At 45.2% G+C, this 14,708-nt stretch overlaps 1 protein-coding gene across 4 annotated transcripts in view; it reads right to left on the bottom strand.

Annotated features, from left to right (window-relative positions):
* LOC119443696 (RNA-binding protein 12) overlaps positions 1 to 14,708 on the bottom strand; it is a 77,245-nt gene that overhangs the window by 39,089 nt on the left and 23,448 nt on the right. The window contains exon 2 of one of the 4 annotated variants that reach the window (XM_049663188.1): positions 2,511 to 2,547. The exons of the other annotated variants lie outside the window; for them this stretch is intronic. The gene's annotated coding sequence lies outside the window, so the exon portion shown is untranslated. The remainder of the gene's footprint in view (positions 1 to 2,510; positions 2,548 to 14,708) is intronic. 4 annotated transcript variants of the gene reach the window in all.

Here is a 14,708-nt window from a genome sequence, read left to right as displayed (position 1 = left end):
CCGCAGGGCATGTAAACGTTGGCAGTTAAGCAAATGAGCGTCAATCGATCAACATGCGTGATTTGGGGATATTACCTCGTTTTACAGCTAGCTACCTCAAAAACAAGGTTACACGTTTTAGTCAGGGTGCAGTGCGCTCAATATAAGTGTCACTTCTACACGCAAACGGTTTCCAGCGGGTCAAGACGTAACGGAGCACCAGCGGAACTTTATAACCGTGATAGTGTTCAGTTAACCCACAGCTCAATATCTGCATTTTCTTTGCCACTACTGGACAGAACCAGCGAGAGCAAGTCACGTGCACATGTGTGTACACCGTAACTAACTAATCGCCGTCAAGTTTGTCATCGAAGTACCGCTCTGTGATATTGAGGCTTCAAGGAGGCAGTTTGGTAGTGGAACGCCGCAAACGAGAAACCGATATCGCGTGTCCCCGGCTACTCCGGGTCAAATGTCAAGTGTCCACGAAAGCAAAGTGCCTGGATGACTGCGTCTTATTGGTTTCATGTACATAGACTTACATACATCCTGAACCAGCCCGATGAACAAGCCGTCCCGTAGGGGCACATGGTTGATGAAGACACCCGATGGGGCGTCGTTGCCACGCATCAAAATATCGGCGCAGTATTGTTATGTGTGTGCTTTCGAAAGAGCATACGCTAGACCATTTCTTCGTGGCGGTGTGCGTGCATAGGCAAATCGTAACACGGTTTATGAGTAGCTCATCGTTGTATGCTTGAAAAACTCCATGCGGCTCTTCGTTTACTCGTCGAATGACGACATTGCCGAGCAACAAATGAAGGACTACAGTGCTTAGATCACAACGGGTGCCCGCCTATGCGTTTGTCGTAGCAGATGAGACAGATTCCACCCGAGTGCCATCTGCGACTGGTGAATGCCCACCCAAAAGGCCCAACCGCAGTGGTTCGCTGCCTTTGGTAGGGCTTTAGCCTGTATTCAAAACCCTTTATCACGACAGTTCCCGGAGACACAAAAGCGCGAAGAGACCAATTTCGAAGTCGCACGTCGCGGTGTCGAACTTGACGGGCACTGTGTTTAGGAAGAAAAATGGGCCGTTTAACACAGTAAGTCCCCAGTATTTATTTGGCTAAATGTAGCAACAGTCTGTGCGATGCGCAAGAGTGTAAGCGTTCAATGCTACAATGGTTCAGTGTGTTTCTATAGTAAAAACACGAAATAGGTGGCTAAACCATGTAATCAATGAAGTGTAAATCGCAGTAGATTCAGGTCAGATTTGCGAAAGCTACAGTGTTCTGAATTAAACGAGAGAGAAGCACTGAGGAAGGTAGGTAAGCGCTACTTAAATTGGTCGCAAGGATACACTTGCTCTATGCAAGACCGGCCGTCAATATGCCCGTTCGCAGAGGCAGCGCTTTTAACTAAAAAATGTGGAAGATAGGCGCAAATGAGCGCGCCGTAGTCTGCTACTTAGCCGTACGCTTGCTTGGCACCAGTAAATGACTATTTCGGCGGCTGGACAAAAGTTTGAAGCGCGTCGTAAACAAATTTCATTTGGACATGATTACGAGCAGTAATTTATCGCCGCACCACGAGCAGAATCATGAATAAAATATGTGCATCCTGTGTGACTTTTATCAAAGTGTCAATCCGGCTGTTACGCAAGGTAGTTGGGAGCAGGTGAGCACCTCGCTCTATCAACAACACTTTAGTATCCAAAGGGTATGCGTCCGCAAAGCGAAAAGTTGAGGCAGCTCCATAATTATGCGTACTGCTCTAAAACTCCGTTTTGTTCATGCATTTGTTTTTATCATTTCAATACAATATAATGAAAATGTCCCGTACACTAAGCGAAAAAGCATAGACGTTACTTGCTTTTGTAGAAATCGTTTACTTATTAGATTTCTTCAGCTTTTTGTGCTCCAATTGAACTGCATCCTGCGCTGCCACGTGCTAGCGTTCTGGTAATCTGTCACTACATCGCTATCAAAGTGCAGTGGTAGCGCCCAATTTGAATCCGGTAAAAGTATGAATTTTTCTTCAACTATGAAGCCAGATTGTCGAGAAATCCGCATTACTCCGCTTTTCTGCACTGTGTCGCGATCAGACGTAATGTAGATTTTCTTCTACTAAAATGATTTCCGTCTAGGAAAAGCAGAACTCATTTCGTTAAGCATCTTCACGATTACTTACATTACGCTATTGGCGTACATAGTTTGGGTATGCAACTTTTTTCACGCTATAGTTGTGTTCATTTACTCGATTCCTGCAGGACGCCACGTTCTCAAAGCGTGGTGTCAGACATGTATAGTGTTTGTATTGTGCTCGGTAGACCACAGAATCGAGAGTACCAGAGCAAAAGTTAACCATCATGTCAAAGTTAAAACACACTATTTGAACGTTACGCCAAATTACCGGTGCTTCGTACAGCTTATCTGTGCTTCATTCCTGCTTACAAAGCGTATTTTTACGACGTGAACTGTAGTGCATTAGTTCTTACACCAAAGACAAAACTAGCAGCGAATCCATACCAGTATTTATATTCGCCGATATCGTGAAATGGTGATCCTACACGAGAACAGCGATACACATGGGTTAGTTCAGAATGTAATGCTGCTATGCACGGAAACCACGCAACATCACACAAAGAGCAGCTGAACACGCCGATACTCAGTCTTTCTACCTATTTTGGACAATCATCCAGGAAACTTTGCAAAATTACCACCTGGTACTAAACTTGCCTTGCAACAAAACTCACGCCCAATGGAGTTTGCCTAAATTGTTGAATACGCTAAACTTGAGAGTAGCGCCGTTGCATTTTCGTGACGTCACGCTATTCCCTTATCATAAGGCGCAAAAACAATAAGCGGAACAGGCTGCTAAAACGTATGAAAATCGCCGCTAGCACAAGATTTACATTAATTGTAAGAAAATTTGAGCCGGCCCATGCCCTACATGGGCGACATTAGCACGAGTCAGTGATGTAAAGGCAGGAATGAAACACAAGTTGGCTTTTAAAAGGCGTGATGTGATGCCCAAATGGCACAGCAAAAACACAGCTAAATAGCGCCCCCCTACGAAGTTTACATTTGTTTCGTTCATTGGTTTCAAGTAGTACAATAAGTCGACGTCTGCTGCTGAAAGCACAGGAGCACAATGAAGCAACGGCTTTCGGTTTTCCTGCGTTATAAATTTCGCCAAATTTCAGGCGCGGCAAACTCGTTCATGCCAGGCACTATTCAAAAAGGCAAGAAGATACTCCACAACGCCAAGTACGTTTACGACGTGCAAGAGATTCAAGGGATCGTTTCAGCGCGCTGCAACTTGCCAGTGCAGCCAATGTCATACGACGTTGAGAACCACGTACATTCCATAAGGCATGATTAGCGATAATGAATGCACTAACTGCTTGCTCTTAAGAGAGCCAATATGATCAAGTAATCTGAAATAAATGTCGTCAAGGATTAAAGGTCGAACGATGACGGCTGGCCGCATTCGGGCTGCCTTGGGTCCCCGCCGTGCCTTGCCCGTTGACACACGATCAATAAATTGCACAAATACGTTTCGAGGGTGCATGGCAATTGCGTGTAATATTCATTTGCCTTTAAAATTCTTAAAATCTTGTCAGTGCACGATGGCAGTTCACACTTTCGCGTGCGGACAGCTAGTTTCACTATGGCACGCAATTAACTCAATATTTTGTTGTGTTGCCTTATGTTAAATGCGCCCTGAAACTGCATTGGTTTAGATGTTCTCTGGCCTCGGGGAGTCCTTTTACACAAAACTTTATCACACACTTTTGAAGTGAATCAGGAGCAGCCGCACAAGCAGCAAGCAGCTGCTGCAGCTATCCCTGCCGCGGCTGTTGCTGGGTGCAGTGGTGCACGAAATCTGAAGCTTTTTCCATGAGTGTTTAGTGCAGCTGCGCGCTGCATTCCAACAGTGCATCCGATGCTCGCATACGTTTCGGCACCAGCCCGAGCGCCGGTAAGCCGATGCCGCATCGGGATTGTGGCCCTCTTGTTCATGACAACTCACAACCCTCTTGTTCATGACAACTCACAACGCAACAAAACGGTGGTGAAGCTTGGGGACAGCAGCGTTGCTCGCCGTAGTCGCCGGATCCGCCTGCTTTCTATGACCAGAGTTACAGGCGGCAGCACACAAGGGTATGTGTACATTTCAAGCATTTGCCGAGTCCGAAAAACTGCGCAGATAACTTTGGGGACCAGAGAACTCTATGGGGCAGTGTCTTTTCTGTACTACTGTGGTGTGTGGAGTGCGTGACACAGTGCGGTGGTTGGAGACGACAAGAAGCAGACGACAAGTAGTGCGCTCACCGAGGCGAATTCTGTGCTGGTCGAAAACGACAACGTCGAAGAGTGTCCTACACGTGGACACGTGGCGCGAGAAAAGAAACCAAAAGAAAAAGTCAATCAAATCAGAAGAAACCATGGAGCTTCAACAGCCAATGAGCAAAAGACGAATTGGCCAGAGGGGCAGAAAAGTGAGGCGCGCTGGCGGAAGAGGGGGAGAGTTCCAGGAAGCGACGCCAGGAGAAGGTCGGCCACCGGACCAGGAGTTGAAGATGGATCGTCAAGTTCCAGACCCGAGCCATCAGGACTTCACCCGACCGGGGCGTGGCATTGCGGGTCACGCGACTTCCGCTGTCATGGCAATCGTGGAGCTCCCTAAGGTGCGTAGGGACGTAATCGCTTAGGGACTTTTGAGGCACTGGTCTCGCTGAGCGTGGCTCTCTTATCTCCAGGACTGGGCGCAGCGACCTTGCCGAGCGCAGCTCCTACGTCCGTAGGGAGCAAATCGTGTAGGGAGCAAATCGTGTAGGTTGCATTGAATGTCTGGCAGTGTCTGGGCCACGCCGGCCGCACTTTATTATTGTAGCGTTTGTTCTAGTGGCGGAATTCCTTGCAGTAGTGGTAGTGTGGCATGACTGCTTTTGATCTCGGTGAACTGTGGTGGTGTAAACAAGCGGATAGCTGCTCGCGTTTGTGCCCCGGTGCCGCACGTAGCAACACCCCAACAACTGCCGCTTCGCATCAGCACCCGGCACCGACCAGGGCACAAACGCGAGTAGTATCTGCTTGTTTGCACCACCACAGTTCGCCAAGATCAAAGCCATCATGCCACACCACCACTTCTTTTTCTTTCTGGGGTTTTACGTGCCAAAACCTGTTCTGATTATGAGGCATGCCGTAGTGGAGGCCTCCGGATTATTTTGACCACCTGGGTCTCTTTAACGTGCGCTACAACGCAAGCACACGGGCATTTTTGCATTTCGCCTCCATCAAAATGCGGCCGCCGCGGCCGGAATTCGATCCCGCGATCCCGTGCTCAGCAGCGCAACACCTTAGCTGAATGAGCCACCGTGGTGGCTGCCACACCACCACTACTGCAAAGATTTCTGTCACTAGAACGCTACAATAATAAAGCACGGCTGACGTGGGCTAGACACCGCCAGACATTCAACACGCCCTAAACAATTCGCTCCCTACGCACGTAGGAGCTGCGCTTGGCAAGGTCGCTGCGCCCGGTCCAGGAGATAAGAGAGCCACGCTCAGTAACTAGCAGGCGCCGTGCGGACGCCCAGACCAGTGCCTCAAAAGTCCCTAAGCGATTATATCCCTAGCACCTAGGAGCTCCACGATTGCCATGACACATACACGTGTTAAGCGGAAGTCCCGTGACACGCAGTGCCACGTACCCGCTGTACCTACTAGCAATTGTAAAGTAGCGACCGGGGCCTCCTGCCAACCCGTTCCTGGGCGTCGCCACTCTACCCGATCGTGAACTACTGCCCGAGGCCGGCAGACTTCTGTGCCCGTGGGCAGAACGTGAGCAGTCGGGCTACGGGCCCGAGTTCCACGGCCAACTGCCTGAACAGAACGCCGCCGCTGCCGTCTGCCCGTGCCGCCAAGCCGCCTACCTCCCTCTCCAAGCCAGAGCTGTCGCGCTCTGATCGTCCGTTCAACAGTCTAACGCACCGACCTTTGGTGAGATCAACGCCACTTCTTGAATCGTCTCATCTCCGCTTCTCCGCGTCGAGACTGTTGTGCGCCCACACACTCACGGCCTGACCAAACTTGCCTGCTATCGTTAGCGTTCTAGCTCCATGTGTTTCGTATTATGAGTTTTTCTTTGAGTGTTTATTTTGATGAGTTTCATTTTGCTTTAGTTACATTAAACGTTTTGTGTGTGAGTTCTCCAACAAACGGCTTTGTCCTCAATTAGGTTCTCGGAGGGTCTGCCTCAGAGAACCGTCTAGACCATTAAAAGAAAAGAACCTGTCATCACAACTACCCAGCCAACTTTTGCTCGCGACTAGGTTGCGCCACAGTGCGCTCAAAACTCCTAGCCGGAACACTTGACGTAAATCTAACGTGCTATTAAAGTTATACACTGCTTGCTGCTTCAGGCAACATTGACCACACGTTTGATAAAACCAATTTTGAGAGGTTCCAAACTGCTAACTACTGCTGAAGTGGAGAGAATAAACAAAGCTGATGCATTTATGTTGGACTCAGCAGCAGAGTGAGCGAGATCTACCATGACCTGTGACTAACAATAACAGCAAAGGGCTGTATGCAACCTATACCCTTTGATGCCTGTTTTGAGCATCGATGGATAGTAACGGCCAACAAGTTCTGCATAAAATCATCCAAAGGTGCACATTTGCAAAAATGTGCATCCATATTATCAACACAACATGCATTTATCTTTAAATATAAGCTTCGCTGTTGCTCGGGGTACATAAGACCTGCAGCTGCATCATGATGCTTTATTAACGTACCATCTCAGCTGTAGTATCTGAGCTTGCTGTTAAACATGATGCAATGGCACTCTTGGTCCGACTGACCGGCTGTCACTAATGTAGCAGCTGAGTAGAGTAAATATTGAGCCCCCCGAGAAACTGTATATGTGTAATCACCATCAAGTTGGCTACAGACTGTTTAAATGAAGCAGCAAGAATGTTATGCCATGCTTTCTCTATGATGAAAGCACAGGATTACCCACATCCTTTGTACATCAAGTGAAAAGCCAAAGTATAAAACACATGCTGCACTGTGCTTACTGAAGAAACTACAATTGTTCATGTTTATATTGAAGGGATCCCTTGTTATGTTGAACTTTGTCCCTTGTTTGTGTGTGTCAACACAAGTGGACATAGCATGTGGGTGGTGTGGGGACAATGGTTTTAGCTCATTTGACAAAGCTCAAGTCCTGCACAATGCAACTTGTAGAATGATGAAAAAGTAACAGTGAAAAAGCATGCATGTTTACACTTTAATAGACAACATGCTAATAAAAGTACTAAGTCCTTAAGGGGAGATGCTCCTCAGAAACATTTCTTTTTAAATAATGATGCTGGGCGAATGAAAATTCTACCACTTATATAGCTTGATCTCTTCATTCGAAATCTACCTTTAGTTTTAGGATATCTCGATGCTTTCATGTCCTAAGTGCCATGCATAAGTGAGAATCAGTGCAGGTTTGTGCAGCTGCTGGACTTAGCAGTTAGCATGATAGAGCAGTGCAAAATTATTTTTCTTATCCCTAACACTCCACTGAGTGCTAATAAGTAAGATAATGTGATTCCCTTTACAGCCAACATTTTAAGAGAATTTCGTATCTGGTGCTTCATATTCAGTGGCTGATGCCCGAGTACATTAAAAATTTTCATCCTTAAAAAAATAAAGTGACTGCAATAAATCCTAGATAAGTGCATTCTACATATCCTAAAAATTACGCCCATCAAATGAGGTCTTGATTGGACCACAATAAGTACATAAAATGTACACAAATGCCTTGTTTTGCCCAAAATATGAAGTTGAGAAAAATGTGATTGAAAGTTATAAAAGTTGATTTCTTCTGTTAATTATTATTATTACTTCCCGGGGAGATTGTGATGCAGCAAAGCTAACTTTGGACAGAAAAAGCTTAGGCCTACCACCTTGCACGGGCCCAATGGCGTGCGAAACTGCGGTTTGACGCATCGCGCGCTTGAAAATGTGTCGTATCTGTGCCTTTTCTTGCCACCTCGAGTGCTTTAATCGAGTTTATTATACTTTTCCCGATCATTCCTGGCTCTAATTTCTTCCTATGTGAAATAGGAGAGATCAATGTTGCTGAAACAACTAAAAACACAAAACCTATTTCTTTATTGAAAATCGCCGTTTTTTGGCCCGCCTCTCCCCTTAAGCAACCTAAAGGCCTAGACTAGCAGCAGGGTGAGAAATCCCTGCAAATGCATGAGGTTTTAAAGGGACAATAGAGAAAAATGGCTTCTCCTGTATTAGTAAATTACCTTTGTACAATACCAAAAACATCACTATTACCGCAAGACGACGCTTCACAAGCCAGACAACGCACAAAAAAATTGCTGCGGCTTAGCTCAGCTAACCCTGGATTTGCAAAGCGAAAGCTTGGTTTAGCCTGGTTAAGTCTTGGTTTCACTTGCTTAGCCTTTGATTTAGTTGTAATTATTATACTTAGGTATACTTATCGATATAAGCCAGGCATAAATTATAAGCTGACAAGTCCAAGTGTTTTGTGAGCCGAACAGCAAGCTCTTCCTCAGTCTCCGACGCTAGCTTCGCGTGCTTAGCATTCTGGACCCTCTCAAGTGAAGCAGTTCGCCGAGCGAAAGATGCATGTCAGATGCCGCTTGCGACGTGGTCAGACGCCGCAGGGTGGTCAGACCATAAAGAAAGAAACTCTGCCAGCTGCGGCAGTTGCTAGGCAACGGCTCAGCTCGCGGTGCTGCCACCGGCCACAGTGAAACAGCGAGAAAGCGGCCAGTGTAGCTTTCGCTACAAAAGTAAAGACGGGTGGCAACACCGCCTTGAAGTTCCCACATCAGCTCACTGTGACATCAGATTTTGACGTCATCTGCTAGGGTCTAGTTAATTATCTATCAGTAAAAATTAACTACAGTGTGTTCTAAAGTAGCCAAGAGCTGAACATGGCATGTTTTAGGAAATTTTACTCCGTCAACGCAGTCCAATTACAAAAAATACTTTGATATCCATGACGTCACACTGCAGACTGGTGTTGGGGTTCCGGCACGAAATTTAAAAAAATAAAATGCAGTTTAGCAGAGTACTATTTTGGGTGAGTTGGTGCATAGCTAATCTCGACAAACTGTGGCACAAAGTAAAAAAACCCAAGGAAAAATGAGAAGACCGAAAGAGCGCCAATATGTTTTTTTTTTCTGTCTTCTCCTTTCTTCTGGCTTTTTACTTTGTGCCATACATAAAAAAAATGAAACATTAACTCATTTTCTCCTCTAATAATCAACCTATTATTTCGAAATTAATGGCAATCATTTTCAAAGAACACTTTACGAGTCTAATGGAAGCAGTTAGATTAAATTATCTTAAAGGATAAAATCTCAAATGCCCCACCCAACCAGGACTACAGCATTTCTGTGTTGTGTATAAGATGCAAATTACATGCACTGTACAGTCGAAGAATAACCTTTCCCACTAGTGCCCATGTAATGTTTGAATCGGAGAGTGAGCGAGAGGTGCTGTTGTCACTTTTCAGCACTGCAGCCCCACGACTGCTAAAGGAGCCCCACCAAAAGGCCCAGTGATAATTCATGCTTGCAATTACAGCGCTGTTCCTAGCAATGAAGCTGGAGCCGTGCATTCTTAATTTGTCAAACTTCTGATCCAACATTCTATGCCTGTGTATAGTTTATACTGATATAAGTGTTGGTGCTATATTTTAATGCCCTATAAACCACACAAGTAATAATTCCGGCACGCGTTTTTTCTAGCTTAGAAGATAATTTTGAAAGAGTGCTTAACTGTTTGTTACTACTTAAGTGCAGTCGAGATAATAAATGCGGATGGTGTCTTAGTGTGTGACTCACGCACTTTCTGTGGTACAGTCAAGGGTTCTGCACCATAATCTTGCTAGGAAGAAAAAGCCACTACAGTAACAACTACGCATCTCGCTTCACGACCCAGTAAAGATTTGGGAATATATTTTAACAAAACGATATTCCCAGCTATTTTGTCACAAGATCTTTGCTGCAACAGTTTTAAAGCACTGAAATTTATGTGCGATTAACCACCATATTTAAAACATTCTTCACAAGGTTAATCGATTTTCCTGAAAACAAACACCTATTGGGTTTATTGGTTTTTGTGCAGCCTAAACCATATTAAAATAGAGAACGACCAACCCAAGAGCCACTGCTGTCTTGAGAAATCACTCAGGGACTTGCTTACCGTAAAATTCCGAGCAAGTGACCCCCCCCCCCTCAAGCAAGTCGAAATTACCGGCAAAGTTAGAGGGGGGGGGCGCTATCCCAGAACGGCACCGAAATTGAAGTTGGCAACGACAAAATTTTCCCGCCAAAAGAAAAGAAGCGCAGTGGGAATGGCATTAACATTTTATTGACCATGAACTTGATTAAGCCAAATATTTATTACTGGTGTTTATCACTCCTAAAACCACCGAAAGAACTACAGAAAGAGCGCATTGCACCGACGCGTCACCGCAGCCGGCGAAACGAACATTGGTCATGCAGCTTCTATTCCAGGCAAAATTATGTCCGCTAGAGTGAATTAACGCGTAATGTTCACTTTATTAAAAACCATGTCCACGGTGAAACATTTAGCACTAATGAGAATTCCGATACAAGTCAAGCTCAGCTGCTGTGCATGGCTACCGACGGCAGACAGCGAACCGCGGCTCAGCCATGCTCGCATCGCAGCTGGTGGCGCCGCAAATATCAGCATGTTTACTTCATCGTGTGAAATTATTGCGAAGAGAGGGTAAAGCGGCAACGAAGGTAACAAAACCTTGCTGCTTGGGAGCATCGGCGGTTCATTCTGAAGCGCCGTCTGCTACAGATTCAAAGTGAACTGGAAAAGGCCTAGCGACGATATCGGTGGCGAGTGATTAGCAGCGGTGAAGCTGCCGCCACGCCAGAGCGTAGCCGCGACCACTCCTCTGTCACCGAGTGGTCACGTTGCTGTGCCGCAGGGAAATCCTCTGTGCCGTGTGAGAGGCAGATCTCGCTGTCGGCCAGCAGTCCATGAAGTACAGACTGCCAGCCACAGTTCGCCTCGATGCGCATGTGTGCCAACTGGGGCGCCCAAATGCGACCATGGTTCGATGAAATAGCTCATCGGGGCATCCTGATGCGCACCGGTGCGATTTGCCGAATTTTCCATTATTTTCGTGGACTGGATGTGGCAGGCCAGTGTTGGTGTGGAGTGGGGGGGGGGGAAGGGGGCTTTCCAGGAACGGTGCGGAAATTTGAAATTAGCAGTGCAGTTAGGGGGGGGCTCTTGCACGGGTGGAGGCACTTGCACGGAATTTTACAGTAAGTACTTGCATGCAAAACATATCCACTAGCGCCGTAACAAATAAAATCAGCGGTTATATTGGCACCTTCCAAGATTATGTACATGTGCTTAATTATTTACAAGCCACTCGTAGTCTACTGTAATCATCTATAAAATGTGCATGCCACAACCAAGGGTGATGGCCCCAAGTTCAATGACAAGCAATAGGTTCAATTGATTTATCACCCATCCTAATTCTTGCTTTAGATTCCATCTGGCACAATTTGACGAATGCAAACTCCAATGGATTGATGGCCCCAGTATTACTGTTACACCATCATCCATCTGCTCACTCTCCGCTAAACAACTATAGCAGGGCGGTTCCTAGGTACAGTTGCTTTTCTCCTTTTGACTGGACATCAGATTAGGCATCCATTTCGTAGAGCATTTCATATGCCTCATTCCAATTATTCGCTTTTGACTAGTGAAAGGCAGCCATAGAAACCTGAAAACATACTCCCAAATGCTTAGCAGTAGTAGTAGTCTCGGACTTCTGCAATGAAGCTTGTACACCCTATAAAGTTCACTGCATCAAGCTGTGCCTCTGTCCCTGCTTTGTTTGGAGCGAGTGCACAAATGAGAATCACATGAGAACACACACAGCAAGTGACCCATACGAGGGTGGTCTGAGAAGTTCTCGGCCTGATGTAGAAAAAGCGTTTTGGACCTTCAAAATTATTTTTATTTTTCAACATAGTCTCCTCTCAACTCTACATACTTGGTCCATCGATGTTCCAGAGCCAGGATTCCGTCCTTAAAATGACTTTGTGGAAGTTCTGAAAAATACTTATCCACAGCAGCAATCGCTTCTCCATTTGATGAAAAACGTTGCCCACCAAGAAAGATTTGAGTTTTGGGAACAGGTGGTAGTCCAACAAGGCCAAGTCAGGAGAATAGGGTGGGTGCTCCAACAATTCGTACTTCAAATCGTGCAATTTAGCCAATGCAAGACGCCCTTTGTGCCCCGGTGCATTGTCTTGATGAAAGATGATTTTCTTCTTCTGCAAACCTCGTCTTCTCTCATGAATTTTCTGATCCAATTAAGTTAAAAGGTCAGAATAATACTCCCCAGTTATGGTTTTACCCTTTTCAAGATAATCCACAAGCAGAATGCCTTCAGCGTCCCAAAAAACAGAGGCCATCACCTTTCCTGCGGAGGGAACTGACTTGGCTTTCTTTGGCTTTCTTTGTTTCGATTCCGGTGTGTAATGGTGAATCCAAGTTTCATACATTGTTATAAATCTGCGCAAAAAGTCTGCTGGATTTTAGTTATACAGCTCCAAAGCATGCTGTGACATCGTCATGCGGTTGCGTTTTTGCTCAGAAGTAAGGATGCGCGGCACCCATCTTGCACAGAGCTTGTTTACGTGTAGTTCGTTATGTAAAATGTGACCTACACGTTCCACTGAGATGCCAACAGCCTCGGCAATTTTGCGCAACTTCACTCTCCTGTCTTCCAAAGCCATATCGTGCACACGGTAAATCAATTCAGGAGTTGTTGCACTTTTTGGGCGCCCTTCGCGCGGGTCATCTTCAATCCTCTCTCTCCCCCGCTTCCCAGCAGCCCATTTCTTGACTGTGGAGTATAAAGGTGAATCTTGCTTGTAAACTTTAACAAACCTTTGGTGAATTTCATTCGGAGATAAACCTTCTTTTACAAAGAACTTTATACCGTGTTAATCGGCACTAGATGGCGTTTCATCTGAGACTTGCAGAGACTTGTATGACCATGCACATGAGTGCTGCAAGTTCTAGCTCACGTGAGTCTTATTGAGCCTGAGAACTTTTCAGACCACCCTCGTATGTTGCTGAAGGCTTAACAGTAAAATCCTGCAGGTTCGCATTACTATGAGAGGTAGAATATGTACATGCTGAAACTGAAATCACATAACAGGTGGCGGAAAATGCATTGCTTTTCCATCTGTGCAGCTATTCCTGATGCCCTACAAGCTGAAGTTCTTCAATAAAAGCATATATAACTCCGGATAATATGCATAAGGCACGTCACAATCAGAAAAGTGTGAAATGTGTTGGCAAGCCAACACCTAGTTAGATATTGAAAACCAACATACATGTTTATTCTTATGTGCCAAAAGGTGGCCTTGGCAGCCACTGCAAGGCCCAGTGTACTATTTGCAGAAAGTCATAGTTGGTGTTATGTTCACTTCTATTAATGACATCAGGATGAAAAAAAGGTGGCCTTTCAATGGTAAGCTACAATTGAGTTTGGCATGGCTTGGTTCAGGCAAATTGTGTTATCATTAGCCACAAGCACTTTTATCAGTGCTCTAGTGGTGTTAATACATAACAATAACATGAAAGCAAAGTTGCCAGACGTATGCGACTTGCGAGATGTCTAACCCTTTAAAGACGGCACATATAAATGTCAAGAAAAAAATTTTCATTTCCTATCTAAATGTGCAAAACACACTGATAATAAGTATAACGAAAAAAAAATTTCTGAAACTTTTTCAGCAATAGGGGGAAAGAACCAGGAAGAAAACTTGAAGCGGGCTTCACCCCAAGCCATCCATGGCTTTGTTTGGTATTTGTACAGACAGCTGTCGTTGTGCTAACCATAGGTGTACATTTCATTTGCTTGACATCATGTGCGTGACACCACTGCAGGCAGAGATCTTTCATCGGTGTCTCATCTGACCGTGTTTTTCAAAAGAAAGAGGGTTGCGTGCCAAAATATTTTCTCATCCTGTTTTCCTGCTCTAAGCCAACAAATGACACTTGCTGCCTGTCATGCAGTGTTAACCGAAGGCATTTGGCCATAAACTTTGTTTATGGCCAAAAGTTTGTTATCTTGCCTGTGGGCAACACTGGACCATAAAGGGTTAAAAGAAAAATTTTGAGGGTCAGAATATGTGTACCAATGTTCTGAGCAGTATGTTCTGGTAAAACAGTGCACAGTCAAGGAATACAAAAAAGACATCACCAACTAGGAGAATGTCCCTTCTCTTTTCAATAAATATGAAAACGAAGGTATTGACGTTCATGCCTTAACCCGGAAAGAAATGAGAAGGCATTTTTTGTTTTCCAATGATCCAAGACGCCTGTGCAAGAAAACAAGCGCGCAGATCTAGTAAACTTTTGTTAATGTATCGCTATCTTTCTTGGTATACTTATGGTATTTACTCTAGTTTTCATTATGAGATGAAGTTGCGTTGTTTTTCTACTTTTTACTTTTAAATAACTCTGTCAAATGACCACTGTTGTGCACAAACCGATATCTAATATATTTTGATTAATACAACCCATGTACGCTTATATACTTTATGTACTTTGTTGTACGCTGTCTGTAGTGCTGTCATAAAGGGCCTTCAGGCACTTTCAAGCTGT

The sequence above is a fragment of the Dermacentor silvarum genome, chromosome 3 (genome assembly GCF_013339745.2).
Source record: "Dermacentor silvarum isolate Dsil-2018 chromosome 3, BIME_Dsil_1.4, whole genome shotgun sequence".
Taxonomy (NCBI): domain Eukaryota; kingdom Metazoa; phylum Arthropoda; class Arachnida; order Ixodida; family Ixodidae; genus Dermacentor; species Dermacentor silvarum.
The sequence above is the reverse complement of the archived record's forward strand: the minus strand, read 5'-3'. Positions and strand labels throughout refer to the sequence as shown.